General features: G+C 35.1%; 1 protein-coding gene across 2 annotated transcripts in view; it reads left to right on the forward strand.

Annotated features, from left to right (window-relative positions):
- Nucleotides 1–4,970: 4,970 nt before the first annotated feature.
- LOC144451871 (guanine nucleotide-binding protein G(I)/G(S)/G(T) subunit beta-1) overlaps nt 4,971–17,192 on the forward strand; it is a 35,054-nt gene continuing 22,832 nt past the window's right edge. For both annotated transcript variants that reach the window (XM_078142786.1, XM_078142787.1), the window contains exon 1: nt 4,971–5,114. The gene's annotated coding sequence lies outside the window, so the exon portion shown is untranslated. The remainder of the gene's footprint in view (nt 5,115–17,192) is intronic.

Raw genomic sequence — 17,192 nt, forward strand, 5'->3', positions numbered from 1 at the left:
GTCAGTTTCCGCATCTTCTCTTTTTCGTGATTTTATTATTTTTTCTCGATGATATGTAAAAAAGAAGTCGACGTGAAAAACTAGGTGGGGTTGGGGTTTTTTTTCTCAGGCCTGAACATTTTAAATACCCCATCCTGGCATCCATGATATACTTGTAAAAATACAATCCTACCGGGTACACTGTACAAGAGTCACTATCCACGCCTTCTCTTTCAATGAGGAGACTACTAGTATGTGTACGTGTCAATCGTGACAATGGGCGGCAAGCTGAAAAACTTGCATTGAATTCTTGAGTAATTAAGATACATTGTACTATGTATTCTTTACATCTAAACTACAATGTATTTTGAAAAACGGTTTACAAAGACGTTATGTAGTCGGAAACCCTTGGTTATTCAATATGGGTTAACATTTGAATGACGAGGACCTTAATTTACCGAAGGAAGTCCTTGTTTGTGCCGAAGGCAAAAAAGAGGTCTAAGGCCGGCTAGGGAGAATGTAAGGGCAGCGCGAGCAATTTATAACTTGGACTTTGAAAGGAAAGGAAACAAATTATACATCACTTGAAGCCTAAGTCTCCCTCGCCATCGGACCTCATAATATTAAAATAACAACAACTACTTTTATATAAACTTCTTACTATCAAAACACTTTCTACGGTGGTAAAAATTAATAAGACATTCGGTAATATTATTATTTTTTTTTTTATTTTGGAACTGGGTATTTTATTTCGATGTAAATATTCTGGGTGCAACACTTTACACAATGAAAGTTATGTTATTTCTATTTACATAATATTCATTATATTGTAGCATATTTACTGACTCTTTAGATTTTAGACTATATAGCGTATATGACAAATTTGGTAAGGGTTTCCCATATTTGGTATCAATTATGTAAATTGTACATATCTTATCATACATACCACATAACATACGCCTCAGCAATGCTTTGACCTGATCCCGGGGGTCACAACCTTTGTAAGAATATGACCTGACATTATTGCTGTGATAGCAGGCATTGTTTTTATAACCAGAGTACGTTACTGTAGTTATTACTGTATCATGCTTTTAAATTTGGCCCCCTGTCACGATAAGGTCCTGATAGACCGTCACCCCTCCTATATGGATGGCTTTCTCTCGGAAAGTGGTCAGAAACAGTTACCATTGCAACAAATCAAATCTTCCTACAACATGGAGAGTTCAACAAACTTTCACTGTACAACCTCGGTTCTTTTTATAAACCTATGACATGTAAAAGTCCACTGTATTCTGTTTTGTATGGATGTACCGATACAGTTGATTTAAAAGTGGGAGAATTTGAACGCGAGGAGAAGGGTGATTCCCGAAACGCCACCTCTTAAAATTGCACTTCTTTGCACTTTATTTCAACACGTTTTGAATGGTAGATATGGCGACGTTATGCAAACTTATTTTCAGTGTTAGGTAAGTTTTGAATAAAATCATTATCACAAGCAAGGGTATATTTTTTCTATTGACGTAAGTCACGTCACCGAAATCAATACTCTGTAACGGGGCGCCAGTGTTTTTACGACGATGACAAAACGTGTTTACAGTTTAGAGATTATTTTCCCTGTGTAATTATTAAATATATTTCAAACCATGTATGACTTTATAATTTATCCTTTTTTTCATTCAAGTTCAAAATTGAGGTCGAGGTAGCAAAAGAGAGGTCGAAGGTCGGTATTGGGGAATACTATGACGTCACTCATTCACAGAGACTGCATGATTAGGGACTACGAAGAATCACCATATATAAGCAAATTAATTAGTTTAAAACTGTCCCACTACCTCCGGACCTCCCTACTTTTTGGGCCGTGACTACATCTATATACAGGAGTATTTAGACAGTGAAAGTCTATTTACAGTGAGGGGTTCGTCGCGTACTAAATTGTCTGAGAATCGGTGAGAATATATAGTAACACTCCCAAGGGAATAGTTTATCATGTATTTGGCATATATAGATTAGTGTTGCTATATACATTGTACCTGATATCCAAGGATAATGAACTTTGTGATAAATTACGGTTTATTCTACGAACCATGGAATTATGGTATTGATATAGATACTTATTAACAATGCAGAAAGGCATCTTTATCATAAATTATCCCACTTTCCCTTTTTGTCGTTATAGAGCGCCCTCATCGGCATCGAATCATACTTCAAACATAGGCGATCATCGGCATCGAATCATACTTCAAACCAAATATAGGCGATCACTCTATGAAGATATATATGACAACTTCCCCGAGTTTGGAACGAAAACAATACTATAATTACAAAGGTAACAGATAATAAATTTATATCAAATAAGAAGTACAAAGTATAGTTCTTGTCCCTTCCGGGTCCTCATATAACTAGTATGTATTTTTGAAGCGCCTTTCCTGGCACATTGCATGTATGTCGTGATCAGAACTCTGTTTAAGTTATCACCCCTGACATAGGCTTATATTAACACAACAACCTTACATAACTCCATAACTCCTTTGGGAGCATCATACAATCCATTCACTATATGACAGAAAGGTGTTCGTATGTAACACACAGTACGTTTTCATCCATTTGTTCCATAATGAATCCACTGGATACGTACGATACAAATACTAATTTGAAATAAGTTTGTTATCACGTGACTGTCTATCCCCGATACCAGCACTTTTGAGTTGAACAAGCTTTTCAAAAACAATTATTTAAAAAAACTTCAGTACGATTGCAAATTATAGTGCTTTCACTTGTAGATCCAGATCTCAAACAAATACGTCTATTGTTGACTCTAAATTCGACTGAAATCGCTAGAAACACGATCACAAATTTACTCTAACTGTCTGTAATTCTAAGTCACGTCATGATCACCAGACAGAAAACTCTACTTACAAAATAACTACCACGCGCTAAAATAATTCATTTACATTTCTCTATAAATATTTATAATCAATACTCCGATGGCATAAATATAATAATACCGATGAAGGTTTATGCAATTGCATTATAAAATAATAACTGAATGAAAATATTCCATACATGTTTCTTTGATGTGATCAAGGCTGCTATGATCCCCTTCTGTGTTATCATGGATAGTCATAATTAAACTGAAATATTAAAAATTAATTACTCCATTCAGGGTCACTTGTCAGTAATTTTCTAAATGGAAAACTTTGACATGTTTAAATTTTCTGTAGAGACTGACTACCTAAGTTAGTGGTTACTTCAAAGGGGAATTTTCTGTAGAGACTGACTACCTAAGTTAGTGGTTACTTCAAGTTATAAAGGGGAATTTTCTGTAGAGACTGACTACCTAAGTTAGTGGTTACTTCAAGTTATAAAGGGGAATTTTCTGTAGAGACTGACTACCTAAGTTAGTGGTTACTTCAAGTTATAAAGGGGAATTTTCTGTAGAGACTGACTACCTAAGTTAGTGGTTACTTCAAGTCATAAAGGGGTAATTATTCATTTATATTTCGTTGACGTTGTTCTGCTAACTTTGTAATTTTCGTTCCGATTCGTAATCATACTGTTGTTACTACATGTCATACAGACATAATTTTGGGCCATAATTATTGCTAATAAAATATTCAAGTAAACCGATCAGAGAGAAGGCAGCATATAGTTGGTACAAATCTTAGAGTGTCCGTTCCATTGTCTATGGTAAAATATTGCACTGAGCGACTGACCCTCCCCTATGACGTCACAAGCGAGAACAATAGGTAATATTTAACAACAACAATACATTGGTAGCTTTTACATCAAACCGAGGTTTTCTCCCGTTCGGGGTGCCGATGGTCTCCAATCACGTATTTTAAAGTGAACACTTTCAACTTTATTCACTTGTCCACGTACGTTAGAATAGTTAGCTTTGTATTTACTGGTAAAGAAACGTGTAGAAAGGACAATATTCCCAATTTGTGGCATCAGATATATTCAGAATCACCTTTAAAGGTTTGACAAACAAACGAATTACCATGTTGTAACAGTTCATTGACGTCAGAAGTCTGAATGCCGGTTGTAAACAAAACTCACCGAGTAATATAGACTAAGTACATATAACAATAAAGCCCTTAGTTTTGTAGGTATATTAGTATCCCCGAAAATACTAGTAAGAATTCTAATAACAAATAAACTATCAGAGACTTGCTTATCTGGCTTCACAATGTTACAGTGCTCACCAGAACCTGAAACGTGAACTTCGATCCAAAGACAATAATGGCCAATCGTGGCCATATGGAAAGTGAGCATTCATGACGACGATGCCAGAATTATGGAACAAACTTCATTTCGAAATTAACCAATAATCCAATATCAAATAGTTTTGCCCTTGTTTGTGCTTTTGTGATTGGATTTCCTTATATGTTATTTTTACATGTAATTAAATTGTAAAGCGCATCTGAACACTATCTTCTTGTATTTATACGCTATACAATTTTCAGACTTTTATTATGTACTATTGATATTAGTATTTGTTCAAATTGTCATCGCTGGATTCGTCTGCGTCGTCTTTTTCGGTTACGAAGAAATATTAACACCAGAAACTTTTTGCTTATATAATATATGGACTAATAATTTCACAAAATGGAAAGAATGGACGGAAAAACAAATAAAGAAAACAAACAAATATGCCAACTAAGTTTACTCACAAATAACAGAACGCATTTTGAATTAGAAGCTCGCACACTGCACAAAAAATTTTAACTTCGGACTCAAGGATTTTCAACTGATGCTTCCCATAACTTTGAATACTTATAAGCGCAGATTCTTTTAATTTTTTCGTCACATATTTTGACATTTACGATAGCTAAAACACAGCTGATTGTTTTCTTAATAATTATACAAATTATTCATTGCATATATAGATTTCTTCGCCAAAATTACCGTTTGCCTGAATTAATAATTTAGTATGTGACGTCACATGGTACACCCTGCGCATGCGTTCACTTGAGCTCTTTGGGGTTTCCCGACATTCAACACAGGGGCACCGCACCCTCGGAGCGAAGAAAAAAAGAAAATAATAATTGTAGCCTGGTATCGACGATTTGGGGAGCGTTTACTCGATTTGCAAGTGAGCCATCGGGTTTAACCCACCACCAGTTCATTGTAGAGTAAGTACACTTTCATTTCGTAGCAGTTGTTTTATCCACAAGAAATGCTGTTTGAATGAAATTGGTGATTTTAACGATGGGTTATCGGCGACATCCTCGTCGGAGCGTTCGGTAGACATTGAATGGGGGAGCGTCGAAAGACGACTTGACATGAGCTAGTGTTATTTTATGAAATTTAGAATTTTTTGCACTACTATTGATAATTTTTGCCAATTAACATCGCAATTGCTGATACGAAGCTATCGGATGATATCCGTGGTGATATCTGTGCAATTTTGAAAGGTTCCGTGTACATTGATGCGATATATCGTGGTTGTCACCCATAGACTAGTCTGCATAAAGTAGGAAAATAATTTGCAAAAATATTTTCTTACAAAATTTACTTTGCCAAATTAGGATTGATATATTTTAAATTGTGCAATTCAGAAAAAAATATTCTGAATTTTTTGGTACCATTCAGAATAAGATGAACAACAGATAATGTGTGTAATTTTAAATTTTATTGTGAAAAAATATTCGTTAAAATGGTGGATATAGGATGTCAGCCATGATGGATACACTGATGTTCTTTACATGTGAAAATTAAATAAGCGAGATGGGGATGGATGTCTAACTGTAAATTTTTCCTGTTACTTAGAATTTGTTCTTATAATCGATGATAGTGTTTAGAGCGTTGATTTCTGTGTTTTGGTGCTGTCTGTGTGGTTTTTACTTGTACTACAATTTGACAGAGAGAGGGATGCAGTAGATGAGAATTTTCAATCGATTCCAAGATGGCTGCTCTGCATAATGATAATTTTACGTGTTTCGTAGGTTTTGGATAGATGTTGATGTAACTGCTATTTGCTCCGACAAAAAACAATAGTGTATGGTTAAGTTTGGTGTCATTAGCCAAAAACGTCTTTTAGTTTATCATCTCAGTCAGTCTCTCATGCTTGATTTTGTTTTGCCGATTGCTGTTTGACAAAGGAAGCTAAATTTTGACATTGGCATGTGTAATTAGAAAATATGACCACAACCAGGTTATACATAATAGTGGTTGATGAAATGTTATTGTTATTATGTAATGTTACTGTTTGGGTATGCAACATAACTGTTTTTGCAAAACATGTCATGTAATCCACATGTCAAAGGCCAATCCAGATGTCTGGATTGTGGTGACAGAAGTATGTCAGGGGTTCCGGTTCTGCACAGGAGCACAGAAGACATTTGGTGGTTGATTTACCTTTTCTTGTATTGTATGTGATATGAACTTCCTAGAATATGCACTTTCTTTTCATTCAATGTTGCTTTCTTAAAACTATGCAGGGCAACTATAATGATGAATAGCTAACTTTGGGTCAGAAAAATTAAGGCCCAGTCTTGATTTGACCTTGAAATGAATAACAAGTCACCAGGGTCATTGGTCTGTTGTCTGGTATAAATAACTCAATTAAGTGGGGCTTGTTTGATTATAGATAAAGTACTCCCAGTTTGAGTTTTCTAAATACTGATAACTGTTCAGACAGTGGTGTAATGCCGGTAACAAAATTGTGTGGGTCAGAGACATGGGTTTCACATGCAGAGTCCTGGATGTATCAGTATACTATTGTAAATAAACCCTGTAAAAGGCTTTTGGAACTCTCATGCGTCCTCCTACTTAAAAATCCTTTCTAAACTTGTGTTACTGGAATATATTTATAATCATTTTGTAGCAAAAGTACATTTCTGGTTCACATTCAAAGAAAATGCTTCAAGATTATGTAGGTTTGCTTGGTAGAATGTAGAAATAAGAATGTAATTGAAAATTTTATTTTCTAGAAATCACTTCACCTTATATGTTATATGTACAGAAATGCCAATATATGGTGTTCCCACAGGATTGCTGTCACAATATGATAGACATTTACGTAACAGCCAACTGAATTTATCAGAGTATTACTATATTAAACAAAAAGGGATTGAGTCTGTTGGAAAATGATAGAGGCAAAAAAATTGAGTGAAAAATAATCATGTTTTCTTTCATACATAGTATGGACTAGTTTCCCTATTGTATGTGTTTTGATAAATCTACACCTTGAAGTGACACTATATATTGTTTGTGTACTGTTATCATGCTGATTATATAAATCAAAGTATCCAGACAGATGACAATATGATATAAATATTATGTGTATTCAGACATTTAGTATTTATCCTATGTAGAATGAACAGTCCTACATACTACAAAAAAATAATACAAAAATATGTGAATAAAAATCATTTTAGCATAGATATTGAATGTGCACTGTAAATTGTAATTTGCCAGTCAGATATGTCTTCATGAAAGAAATATAGTATCCTACATGGCAGGCATAGTCCAGTCCCAACATGAATTAATATTCAGTATTTATAAATGTTGATGTTTTACGGGAATGAATATTTTTATGAGAAAACTACTCTATCAATATATAGTATTTCTGTGGAAACTACCTGTCAAATATTTATTTGAGTAATTTTCGGGTTATTTTTGGTGTACCAGCATATACTGTTTGCAATAGTTTGTCTATCAGTAGAAGGGTATTTCTAATTATATTTCAAAAGACGCCAATAATAAATCATAGAATATTTATAGTTTCTGTATAATTTGATCTTCATTAGCTGTTTTGTACTACAAAGACATGTATAACCTAATTAGATAGTGTATGCTCATTTGGTAATATTTGTGTTAACCTTTAAAATATTTGGATTAGTTAGCAGAAAGGATCACTGTGAAATTTACATTGTTTCTAAGGCATGATTCATGTGTGACTGTGGGGATTACAGGGAAAAACTTGAGTTTTTAAGTTCACTTGCCCTAATCTCCTTCTCCTGTTTAGCTGTGGAGATAACATTTTGTGATATGTCTTGTCAGAAGTATTGTATCCACCAACATGAACTGGAATAGGTTATTACAGTATGTGAGATATTTGTCTTTAGCTGACTCGTTCAGATGTGTTCTACAGAAACCTACATTGTACATGTAAGCTACATTATATGTGTGAGGTTGGTGAAATCCAGTATTCCATTCATACATGTATTATCATGTGCATCCCATAGGAGACTGTGGTATGGGGTGCTGGTGAAGTACATTACATGTATGTTTATGTAGTTGTTGCTGGTTTCTAACCCTTGTCAAACAATTCTAAGAATGTTCCCTTTGAGAGCTGAATGAAATGCCTGCGTTGTGGTATTGTATTGGTCATGGCGGGTCACCATGTACATTGGATTCAGTCAAGTTTACATAAGGTATCACCCTTGAGCTGAAAGATGTGACCTACTTCCAAGGGAATCTGTACTTGGTTGTCAAAAAACAGGGCGGATGTAATAACAATTATTGTGTCATTAGGTAGATACTTGGGCCTTGTGTGTCCTTGGATGCATGTTTTTGCATGGCATATGAACATGACTGGTTACTGAGTCATGTTCATCAGAAAACACTCTACTCTGTTCATCAAAGTATGTGAACTGTTATGGGCGAGGTAGGTAAAAATCTACCTGATTTCTTGGTATATTTTACAGAATATTATGGTACTAAGAATGGAAAACTAAATAATTTTGATGGATTAGATCTCCCTTGTCTGTTTACCAGGGTTTCCAAATTTTTTTCAAAAGAATTGAAATATATGAGTTGGAACATGGCAGTGATGTTCGAAGTTTCCATAATGGGAATAAGCACACATATACTCTGTTTGTAATTCCACATCAACTGTGATACTGCAAGAAGACTTGCATTCCCTTGTCTCATTGAAACCTTCTTTGTGAACACAGTGTTGGAGATGTTACTTCTTCAAGTACATTCTGAGCTGTCATTTTATATTTGGTTTGTTTCTTTTTAACCTTGATAGTGTTGACAAATATTAGCTACTGGTCTGTTGTCATATAGGGTGTTCTAATACAAGTATGGGAAAGTACATCAGAATTTGTTTACACTACATATGCTAGACTAGATTTGTGTTGAGTGATACTTCCCATAGATTCTTGGAAATATAGTAGAATAATTGAGGGCATGCAACTGTAGAAATGGGTTATTTTGTCCACATACTCAGAACAATGGTTAGTTAGAATCATTTGCATATATCTATATTGTACTGCTCATTTGCATATCGTCCTGATCAATTTCTAAATTGTTCCTGCAGTATATTATTTTAGAATCTTTTTAAGTGACTGCCCTGAGTTAAGATTATGGTCCCTCACTGCAGCTTATCACAATCCAACTCGTACAAATATGTGTAGTTGTCAATGACCAGTATAGATATAATGCAGTCATAACACAAATTTTTGGTCAATACATGAATTTACAAATCCTTGATTTGGGTGAATCATCATAAAAAAAATTGTTTTCGTTCAGTTGCAATGTAGTTTATTTTTTTGAATATGAAGCCCCAAGGGACTTGTTTGGGCAGATAAACTTGAGGGAGGGATAAGATGACATTTAGGTAATATTCCCCACTATTTTTCTTTGTTCAGGAAAGGGAAATATCAGTGACCTAAGGGGCCTTGTCACTACAGGTTGCTGGACAAGTAGGGACAAACCCCTTAGATCATGATAATTTTATTACAGCTGATTGAAGCAACATATTGGGGTAATCATGTAATTATTAACCCCTCAAGCATAGTTTATGAAAAATTGGGACAAAAAAACGGCGATTTGGAAAATTTTGACTCATTTTCAAGGACCACAGAACCAGTGACACAGACACGAGTTGTGTTGTGACAATTCTAGGGTATGAAAACTTGTATTTTTGTGTGAACATGTTTAACTTGGCTTGTATGTGGTGTGGATTTTAGACCTGTTCTTCTGGTTGATGGTGTATCTTATTTGATCCAAATGAATGCAATCAGAGATGAGAGGATAATGGTTGTTTTGAACATGATACTGATAAGAGTTAGGACACTAATTACCCAAATGATAGCAACCAGAGAACAATGAACAGTATGAATATGTGATTGGCGAAGTGGGAATGACCATGCAATTTATTCATGGAAATTCCCCCATCCCCCACCCTACAGAAATACATTTTAATCCACATTTCCTAACCCATTAGGAATAAAATGCTGGATAATTCTAACGCTATTTGGTGAAATAAATTTCATTCCAATTTATGGATTGTGGTATGTTTGATTCAACTGTTGTATTGTGTACAAGCAACAGTGCATTCATGGCAAATTTCTTGTCAAATATCAAATATTCACCATGTCTCTTAGACTGGTGAATTACATCATGTAAACTTCCATGTCACAAAGAACAGTGTTTGACTATGTTCTTCATAGTGTATTCCATCTTATTAATTTATAGTATTAGATAAAAGAAGCAATAGATTACTATAAAAAAATATATGTCCTTGGAAATTTGATGCCTCATAGTCGCACTTACTTGCTGATAGAAGGAGCCAGGTCAGACATTCCTAAATTTCAATGTCAGTCTTTTAGTTACATTGAAGGGTTGCGGGTCATCCAAAAGATGCAACCCTATCACCCTCATGGTTCTTCCTTGACTTACTACTATACTAGCTGTGTAGTTCCAGTAATTTCTTCAAAACAACACACTTAAAATTACTTCTTTGTCTTTTGTCAGTTCTCATCAGCTCAATCAATACAAGTAATGTAATTATTGTAGGAGATCACTAATCTTACTGTATGTAATTGTAAGCAAGCCAACAGCAATTCCCAAAGCTACATGTAGAAGTGGATTTTGTTCAGACCTAAACCCCCTCTTTACTGTGGGTAAAAAAACCTATCTAGCCAAGACCAAACTGTTCATACTTATTTCTTTTGTCTTTGGCCAGGCTTTGCCAAGGGCAATTCTCAAAGCTACATGTAGAAGTGGATTTTGTTCAGACCTAAACCCCCTCTTTACTGTGGGTAAAAAAACCTATCTAGCCAAGACCAAACTGTTCATACTTATTTCTTTTGTCTTTGGCCAGGCTTTGCCAAGGGCAATTCTCAAAGCTACATGTAGAAGTGGATTTTGTTCAGACCTAAACCCCCTCTTTACTGTGGGTAAAAAAACCTATCTAGCCAAGACCAAACTGTTCATACTTATTTCTTTTGTCTGTGGCTTGGCTTTGCCCAGGCAAAAAGTATTGGTGTGAAGAGGCCCACCCTCTTCCAACACAAAGTGCTGATAGTTTAGCAGTTGGCTATTACATGTATAATGTAAATACTTGATGTTATGGGCCACCTCAAAGATTATAATTTATCAAGTACTAGTAATTTATTACATTGTACGTCATGATTGTGGGTTAGAGGTTAATATTCCTATTGGAAATTATTCAGAATGAGTATTATTTTATAAACCATAGAGGATTGAAAAGGCGAACAATAATATGGATTTGGAGCAGTGTGCCCTCTAAACCAATTTGATGTGCCACTGACGCACACAATTTCTAGTGATGCACCAAATTTGGTGTGTCCCCCTATCTCTTACTATGTGGTGACTCACAAGAAATCCTGACTCGCAACAACAACATTTGGTTATCATTAGAGGGCATACTGATTTGAACACTTGGAAAAATCCTTTTTGCTTCTTGTGAAATGAAAACTTACCTTCAGCTCTAATTTATCATATTTTGCATAGTGAATACAATGGAAAAGTAACATGACAGTGTTTAGCTAGTGTAAAATATTATAAACATTGTCATGTAATTTGAAACCATAAAGAAGATTTTGAAAAGTGAATGTGTACACATCATGTATTTTGAAATGAAAAAGTGGACATGCGTACATGTGCTGTAAAATGTATAATGTACTTGCACCAAGTTAGAGCTCTTTGCCATCAACATTTATTTGTGGTATCTTGACTTTCACATTGCAAGCAGTATTGGCAAGATTTATGGCATTAAATCACTCAAAACTATGGTGGTGAAGTTCTAATTTAGTGAATGCTGAAATATATCACTGAGAAAAATTCCTGAAATGGCATTTCATTGAACCAGGTCATTGTACAGTGTACTGCTGTAATTGACAATGTCCCAGATGAAAAAGTACATGCAGTGTGTTTGTGTTAAAAATTGCAATTTTTTTTTTATGTAAGTAAATTTTGAATAAATCATTTCTCTGTTCCAAGATATAGTGAAATGTCCCTGTATAAGGTCATATATTCTTTATGCAGTAGAGGGTTGGATGGGGTGGTGTATAGAGGTTTCTTTGGCTCTTCTTGGGATGGTGTTGTGTTGGATTACCTGGCTATACCCTAGATTTTTGTCTAAAATGTTTTTGTTATGAGTGAAAACATGCATATAAACAGGTCATTGTTCCATATTATGGAACAGCTATTCTTATCACCATGTTATGAGGGGCTCAAATTGGTAATTAGATTTAGTCAAGTGAACTGTTTCAGCTACAGTTTGGTATGGATCTCTATTGGTCTAACAGACTACTGCATTATATATATAAATATGATTGTTTTGATACAATGTTATTGTCAATTTACTCTGGACGAGTGCTAATTTTGAGCCCAGCATTGGCATTTACCAAAAACCCCACCAACACAGATACTTAGGTAATATTGCAATGTCTTACCTTGCCTCCTGTGGGGTGGTACTTCCAACCAAAGTAATGACGATGTTCTTGTTATATGGTCAAAAGGACCAGCCTTGGATAAGCAAAGAATTAGTGATATTGCCGTACTAGCATGTGTTGTTGCTAAACCATCATGCAAAAGTCTTGGAATTGATGTCCAGTTATGCATTCCAGTGTGCTATGGTTTCAAGACCTCTGTAAAAGAGCGAAGATAATCTGGTAAAATTTGCATAGCTTCCATACCTTCTGCTGTAGATTTGATGGTAAACCCTGATAAAACAAATAGAGAAGCTAGAGTAGAGTTTACCAATTTGCCATCCTTATTGTAGTAAAAAAACCCACAAATATTGCAACACATTTTAGAACTGGCAATATGACTTCAGTGTTTCCTGATCTTTCCTTGGGAACAACCTCTTTACCCCCTCTTTTGTAAACGGCCTTTCCCATGCAAGATGGTAATGCCCTCTAACCAGGTGTTCAGTGCACTCAACAGTGACCTGTTCTAATGAGTCTTGTCAGAACAGTGCCATATATGAACAAATTGATGTAATTTGACATCAACTTGCATTCTCCACATTCTAGTGCAATTTGCATACATGTATACATGTATAGTGCTCATAATAGTGATTGAAAGTGAAGGGGGGGGGGGGGGGGTGGTTTGGTTCAGACCCTGACTAGCCAATAGACTTGTCAACCTTGCCTTACAATCAAACTGGTCTTTTTCTTCAAACTGTCGGGATAGTTTTGGTGATAAGATCATGACGGGTAGATGTGACTAGAACAGGAGAGTGTATGTGTAGTTGCTATATCACAATATACTTGAAGACCTTAAACTTGCATATGGAAGCTGTGCATCACATTTCTATTGTAGAGCCTAGAAGTTTACATTACAGCATGTGAAAAGTCCAGTATTGTCCCAGGTATTTAATCTTCAGTAAAAGATTTTGTTGAAAGTTATAGTCTTTTAATACTTTGTGTATGTATTGCTAGCTTCTATTTATCCTCACCAGAAGTACAAACCCTTATGTTGAAATACAATGTTCAGTTGTCAAAGGCACCAGATAATGATGTTATAATGATGTTTTTATCAGAGTAGGAGATAAACTCCTGAAATCTGTTATTCTTGAAAGGAACCCCAGTAACATGGGTGAAAACTTGTAATTTTTCATACCTCATCCACTGACCTCATGATACTAGTGGAGAAAGCAGTTTCATATCAAGTACCTGTGTGGGTTGTGGCTGTTTTTACCTACTTACCACTTCCAACAAAACCACTGTTGATCATTATACAAAGCTATTGTCATGATCTGTTGAATTGTGGTCTGAGGTTGAAGGCAGTGTTCTGTAATTGCAACATGCATATTGTACTTATTGCTTCCTTAGTGAACTCTATTCAAGGATTGCCCAGATAAGTTATATTGTAAAGTATTATTCATTAGGGCGGCCCTTTTTATTTTTCTGTTTCTCATCTCCCGACCGACCCTAATTTGCAGCTCCGACATCAGAAAAAAAAAAGTTTTTTTATTTCCGACCGACCCCTGAGCACAGCAAAATTGTAAGGTTCCCCATGGCGTCTTAGGCCAGTTCTGCCGAGGCCACGACCTTGCGACATTGGCCCCCTAAAATTACAAATGAAGCAATAATTTTCCCACCTTGCGTCGCTTTGGCGCATTCATTTTACGGCAGACATCAAAATTATCTAAGTCCACGGCCGGACCAGGCCAGGCTCTGACTCGACGTGAATCCCACAAGAAGTATACTGACTGCGTAAGGGAAAGTTTTGTTGACATCATATAAGATACAGTGACAACGCGCAGTTCTATCACAAAAAGATCAACTTTGATCAACTTAATCTACAAATTAAAACATTAGAGGGATTAGATGAAACGTCGAAATGGATGTCTCTCGTCACATGTTTTGTCTACTGTCACTGTCGTGACCTCTGACCTAATCACTGACGTGTGCGAAACACTGAACTTGCTATCGGAACATCTATCTGCCATGCCACAGCTCAGAAGCCTTCGTGAACCAAATTTATGGGACAGGTTGTGATTTTCATTTGTTGATGGGTTAAATTAAATGAGTACATGTGTATTTTGATTCCGAAAAAGCTGTGTTAGGGGATCGTGTTGCATGATGTTGACAGTGCTAGTGACACATGTGAATGTTGGGCACTGAATCAATGCGTAATCACTGGCATGGCCACTATAGACGGCCGATGTATGTGCGCCCGGTCAGACATGAAGAACGAACTTGTTGTGCAAATCAGAAAAAAATTAATGTAATATTTACAGAGCATCCCAACTTTGACTTTGTTGATAGTTTTAGTTAAAGATTCAAGTTCTGAGTTTCAAGGACACCTAATGTCAGCTTTCCGTATCATTGCAAGTTTACGGTACGTAACTATGCTGTCATTTGATATAGCACGACCAAATCATGATACACAGCCAGTAACGGTTAATTAATAACAAATAAATTATTTTAAAGTTTGTTTGACCATTATTTGTAAGTTTTTCGTTCACATTTGTTACTTTTTAAAGTCAGGGGTTTTTTTTCTTCAAAATGTCATGAATTTGAAGAGGGAATGATAAACACAGCAGTGTACTAACAATTTTAAAAATGAAACAAGTGGTTACAAGTTTAGGATTTCTCAAAGTTTTTATTCAATCATATGTTCACTGTGACTTATTTTGAAGTTGTTCATTGTCCTTGTCTGAAAAAAAGGAATTATAAATTTTAGCACTGCTATTCATTGATATTCAGATTAAAAATTGTGACTACCTGGCTGTCCAATCTTTCTAAACAATATATCATTCATTCATATATATATATATATATATATATATATATATATATATATATATATATATATATATATATATATATATATATATATATATATATATATATATATATATATATATATATATATATATATATATATATATATATATATACATATATATATATATATATATATAACTTAAAATTACATAATCTTAATTGCCTTCTTTTTCTAAGGTGTAATGTGTAGTACACAATTTTCAAAAAATAGCTTACTGGGAACTTATTATGAATGGAATTTTTTTATGTAGTTAGGTAATGGTCTATACGTAATGGAATATCTCAGACCACAGTATCTCTATAGTGGTCTGAGATAATTTATATGAATATTTCATAGACAATAATAATTGACCCCACTCCCTGTCAAATGACACCACTTTTTGGAACCAAGGGGCCTGTGTCCCCACTTGTTGGAAACCTTGGCAGAACACCGCCGTCTAACCCCCCCCCCTCTCACCCACAAGTTCACACTGAAGAAAAATGTTTCATAGAAGTAATGGTTTATATAAATGAAAATTCATCTAGCACACTGATGACAATCACGTAAGTGTTTCAAAAAGTTTCATACTAAAGTTCAAATTGGATAACTTGAAAACATTGTTAGCGATGGCAATGCCACTTTGATTAATAGGACGAATGTATTAGTACTCCTGATAAAATCACACAATAGTTCATGACTACAGATATACACCCATCAGGATGATAAGTATTTAATCATCTTCTTACAAAGTTGTTCTACAGACTTGTCAACCTTGCTAAAATGAAGGCAAGAGACTTGTAACAAGGAATTCAATAAAGAGAAGAGAAATGAAGTTGTATAGAGACTAACAGGACAGATAGGACAGAGAATAGAACTGAAAAAATACATTTTTTTTTCTTGCCCCCCTTTTTTTTTTATTTCGCCCGCCCGACCCGCCTGACTATTCCATTGGAGATGAGAAACAAAAAAAAAAAAAACCTCACCCTTAGAGTCTGTGTTAAGTCATAGTGTTACTAAATAAAGGCTTGTATTGTTGAAAGAAATAGGTGTTACAGATTGTGAGGAATGATGTTATCTTAAAATGTAGACTACAATATCAACAGATTCAAACTATCTTTGCCGTCATTGAATGTGATTTTAGTGTGATATACATGCAAGTGTTTTGTACTGATTTTCTGTGTCACTGAAATGCATTTCAAAATCTAAGTACTGGTGAAGTATATGGCAACATTTTTCGCACTACTGAACTAGTATGAGTACTTGACAGCAAGCTGTATATCTTGTTTCATTGCTTTAGATGGTTTTGTTTACACTTCATGGTGTTATATATGATGTATTGAGAATGTAACACAATTTTGTCCATCAAACTTTGTCCTCTTATTATCTTGCGAAGTTACAAACATATTATTAAATATGAGGGGCCCCCTTCAGATACATAAGCTCAATGTTGTACTTATTGTTGGGGAAAAGTTTGTGCCTGTCCTATACCCTGTTGCCAAGATGATTATCTCTCATTTGTGTGTGGACAGTGACAAATTGACATGTTAAAATTAATTAAAGTTCAGCCAGGGTGACAAGGTTTCCTAGTGAATATTCCTGGTATGTGTCTTGCAGTCATTCAATCCATTGAATCCAGAGATGTATATATCATTCCCACATTGTAAATTTAATGGCTGGCTATAATTCTGTGAATAATGGAGTAAGAGAAGTCATTGTGAGGCTAAAAAGAAAAT

This window comes from Glandiceps talaboti, chromosome 21 (assembly GCF_964340395.1).
Source record: "Glandiceps talaboti chromosome 21, keGlaTala1.1, whole genome shotgun sequence".
NCBI lineage: Eukaryota > Metazoa > Hemichordata > Enteropneusta > Spengelidae > Glandiceps > Glandiceps talaboti.